The sequence below is a fragment of the Labrus mixtus genome, chromosome 5, assembly GCF_963584025.1.
Source record: "Labrus mixtus chromosome 5, fLabMix1.1, whole genome shotgun sequence".
Taxonomy (NCBI): domain Eukaryota; kingdom Metazoa; phylum Chordata; class Actinopteri; order Labriformes; family Labridae; genus Labrus; species Labrus mixtus.
The window spans coordinates 30,099,644-30,104,860 of NC_083616.1; positions in this window are offsets into that span (position 1 = coordinate 30,099,644).

Genomic DNA, 5,217 nt, shown 5'->3' on the forward strand with positions numbered 1-5,217 from the left:
TCTTGTTTTTTTTATTTGCTTTATTTTGCATAAATATGTAAAAAAAATAAAAATGTTTAAATAAATAAATATCACCTTGTTTAGAATAAATATGACATCATTATCAGATACTGACAGTGAAAGTCTCCTCTCTCATCCGTGTAAAACTGGATTTTAAATAAGAATAAATAAATACAACATTTGCATTAGACGGAGGGATCATAGGTGGCTGAGCTGAGCCTGTGGTCCATGGCTTGCAGCAGACATTTGACGTACACATAATGCTCTGTGTCCTCCTCAAAGGGGGGTAGGCTGCAGGTGTCCATGGGTGGCTGGTTTCTCTGCAGGTACACTTCACGAGCGAGCTGGCAGATGCCCAGCAGGTGGTTTGAAAGCTTTGTCTGGATCAGATCGGACATCTTCAGCATGTGGCAGGTGAAGGAGGAGAGGTGGTTGGCGGTGATGGCCTGCTGCCCGTCCCCGACCAGCTCTGTGATCTGCTGGGACGGACAGGGGGTGCTGGGGACGTGTGGGGAAGAGTTCTGCTGGAGACAAAGCCCATCATTAGGATTCCAAAGTCTCATTTACTAAAGCATTGTTCTTTGTTTGTATTTAGAGGAATTCATACTTTATTTTCTCAGAATTTGTTATTTTCTTCGTTTCATTTCTCTTTCATCGTGTCAAATTATTCAATTCCTACATTTAGCCTAAATTGCTGATTAACAACTGCACTTTCAAAAAAGAGGAGACGTATTAAACGTATTAAATGTAAACAGAATGATGATTTACTGAACATAGAAACCCCATATTTTATTATAAAATAGCACAAAGACAAAATCTTGAATGTTAAAACTGAAAAAAAAATCTTTCTATTTGAATTTGCTGTCGACAACTTGTTTAAAAAAATGTGGGATGTTGGCGACAGACGGCATGAATAGTTCTGAAATGCTAAAAACTTGATGGAACATCTCGCAGATGATGAGGTTAACTTCAATCAGGTTGTTCACATGATTGGGTATAAAAAGGTCATCCCAGAGAGGCTGAGCAAAGATGGGGAGTGGTTCACCTCTCTGTGAAATAGTGCAACACTTCAAAAATAATGTTTGCAAAGAATCTGATGATTTCTGATGCAGCACGTAAAGATTCAGAGAATCTGAAGAAACCTCTGTAAGCAGGCGGGAAGGCCAAAAGCCTAGGCTGTGAATTAAAGGCCCTCAGACCGCCATGTATCACAAACATATTCTGTGGTGGACATCATTGCATGGGCAAAGAATCACTTCCAGAAACCATCGTCTGTGAGTTCAGTTCGTGTCTGCATTCACAAATAAAAGCTGAAACTCCACCAAGAGGAAACCGTTTAGAAACAGGATCCAGAAACATCTCTGCATGTTCTGGGCTCGAGGTTATTTAAGATGGAGGAGAAGAAGAAACTTGCCCTGTGGTCAAAATGTTAATTTCTGTGTGGCCAGGAGAGGACACATCTAGCTGTATAGAATGGAGGTGCATTAATGCATTGGATTGGTTCCCAACCTGCGGTCCTGATTTCTGACTCTATCCACTGTCCTGTCTCTAAATAAAGGCGTAAAAAGCCCAAAATATAAACCTTTAAAACATTAGATTTGAAAATTTGACTAAAATCATGCTGAAACACTTACTTGATACCAAACAGTGCTTGGTAAGAACAAGTGTGTGTCGACCTATTCTGTTGGGATTTGTCAAAGAAAACTATTCAAATGGATGTTAATGATTATTTCACCAAGACATGTCGAAGCACGTTCTGGATGCGTTACTACAGCATGGCTCTGAAATAAAAAATAGTCTGTGTGATGGTCTTCCTGCAGTCCTGACCTGTCACCCAGTAAAAATACTTTCAATGTGTGTAAAATGCAAAAGTAATATTTGGAGCAGTATGAAACCTAAGGAGACCCTGAACTTGTTGAACCAGCTGAAATCAAGAATTATGAAATAAGCAACTTTCGACAGACACTTATTTCCACGTATCTCCTAAAGGGCTTGCAAAGTGTTGTGAAATTAAAATAACTGATAGTACAGAGTGGTGAATATGATCCTGTCTGTCAACTTTATTTATAACATGAATCTGACATCAAATTCTGAATTGGCATTTCTTTTCCCCAAAGCAAAAAGATTTCTCACTTTCGACATTTGACATGTTGTCTTTTTGCTATTTCAATTAAAAACGGGATATCAGTGTTTTGCACATCATCATAACCTTTTTTTTTTGGAAACGGCCTCCTGCAGTATATCTAGCCTCTTATAGGATACAGAGCATCACTTTTTCAAGCTGCAGTAGGAATTGTCTCCCACCTGAACACACTGTGTCATTACGGCAGAGCTGTCGTTTCAAAGCATCAGCTATGATGATCAAAATTATTAAAAGTTTTGAACTTTAAGGATATTTGTAGCCAATCTTCCTATCGGTTGCTCTTTCCCTTTTTTTATATCCAGATCTCATTCAAAACTTTGCATGCAATAAAGCATTTTCTGTGCAACCATTTAAAACAAGTCTGGAGCCTGGATGTTCTTCCATCAAGGAAGGTAGTACTCGATGTAAAACCTTCAGTATGAATAGCCATACACCATGGACATAATCTCCTATAATAAACAAGAAAGCAGTGAAATCAAGCCTTACGAGTTGTTGCAGAGTGTTTAGTATGCGAGCCTTCATCATCTGGAGAGTGTCGCTCACGGCCTCGGCGTCTCTTGCTTCTCTCACAGGTCCGCAGGCTGCTTGTGCAATGAGCAGGTACATGAAGAAGAGCACTGAAAGAGTGACAAGGAGATAAGGAAAAGGTTTGAATACACACAGGCATAGATAGAGAAAGAGAGAGATAGAGAGAGAGTCACCACAGAGAGTTTGAAAGTTGTGCAACGTTACCCGCAGAAGTTTCAGGTCTGCCTGCTTCAAGAATAAAAAAACAGCTGCACTCTCTTACCTGTATTACGGTAATCCATCACACCAGCGGGCTTTGGTTCAGTCAGCAACAGGTTTATTCTAATGTGACACTTTCCCCTCCATGTTTCGAGGATCATATTTATAAGGACTCCTGAGATTAATCATTTATATTACGTCATAAAAGACGTAATAGAAATGATTAATAATAGACGTACGGCAGAAAAGGTATCCAGGATTCATTTTGAATTGATTGGGGGTTTCCTTAGGAATCCCTTCCTCCTCCTCCTCCTCCCCCTCCTCCGAAATATCGCGTGGGAGTTTATCAAAAGTCTGATTACATCATTTTAAGCCAAAATGTGTAAAAAAATATATATATTTAAAAAAAAAAAAATGAAAAGGGGTTTATGCTTCACATGTTCGGATTGGTTTTATCTTTTTTTTTTTTATACGAACAATACCTGAGTAAAACAAAATTAAATAAAAAATACATTATCTTTTGTGATTTATAAAAACAAACATGTAGCCTATGTTTGTATTTGAGTACAGGCTTCAGTTTAAGCCTTTATCATAATGCACACATTTCTGTTCTGACAGGGTTGGACTCAAGTTAAGTTCAGTGTCAAGGTAATGTTTAAGGTTTGCCATTATTTCATGGGGTGCCGATTGTAAAAACGTTTATATATATATATATATATATATATATATTAGATATATTTTTAATATTTAGTTAATATCCTTCACATTTAGCTCGTTTTACACATAAATAATTACAAAGATTTAGATATAACATTTAGATATAACATTTAGATTTAGATATAACATTTAGATTTAACATTTAGATTTAGATATAACATTTAGATTTAACATTTAGATTTAGATATAACATTTAGATTTAGATATAACATTTAGATTTAGATTTAACATTTAGATTTAGATATAACATTTAAATTTATATTTAACATTTAGATTTAGATATAACATTTAGATATAACATTTAGATTTAGATATAACATTTAGATTTAGATTTAACATTTAGATTTAGATTTAACATTTAGATTTAGATATAACATTTACATTTAGATATAACATTTAGATTTAGATTTAACATTTAGATTTAGATATAACATTTAAATTTATATTTAACATTTAGATTTAGATATAACATTTAGATTTAGATATAACATTTAGATTTAGATATAACATTTAGATTTAGATTTAACATTTAGATTTAGATATAACATTTACATTTAGATTTAACATTTAGATTTAGATATAACATTTAGATTTAGATTTAACATTTAGATTTAGATATAACATTTAGATTTAGATTTAACATTTAGATTTAGATTTAACATTTAGATTTAGATATAACATTTACATTTAGATATAACATTTAGATTTAGATTTAACATTTAGATTTAGATTTAACATTGAGATTTAGATATAACATTTACATTTAGATATAACATTTAGATTTAGATATAACATTTAGATTTAGATATAACATTTAGATTTAGATATAACATTTAGATTTAGATATAACATTTAGATATAACATTTAGATTTAGATTTAACATTTAGATTTAGATTTAACATTTAGATTTAGATATAACATTTAGATTTAGATATAACATTTAGATTTAACATTTAGATTTAGATATAACATTTAGATTTAGATTTAACATTTAGATTTAGGTATAACATTTAGATTTAGATTTAACATTTAGATTTAGATATAACATTTACATTTAGATTTAACATTTAGATTTAGATATAACATTTAGATTTAGATTTAACATTTAGATTTAGATATAACATTTAAATTTATATTTAACATTTAGATTTAGATATAACATTTAGATTTAGATATAACATTTAGATTTAGATATAACATTTAGATTTAGATTTAACATTTAGATTTAGATATAACATTTACATTTAGATTTAACATTTACATTTAGATATAACATTTAGATTTAGATTTAACATTTAGATTTAGATATAACATTTAAATTTATATTTAACATTTAGATTTAGATATAACATTTAGATTTAGATATAACATTTAGATTTAGATATAACATTTAGATTTAGATTTAACATTTAGATTTAGATATAACATTTACATTTAGATTTAACATTTAGATTTAGATATAACATTTAGATTTAGATTTAACATTTAGATTTAGATATAACATTTAGATTTAGATATAACATTTAGATTTAACATTTAGATTTAGATATAACATTTAGATTTAGATTTAACATTTAGATTTAGGTATAACATTTAGATTTAGATTTAACATTTAGATTTAGATATAACA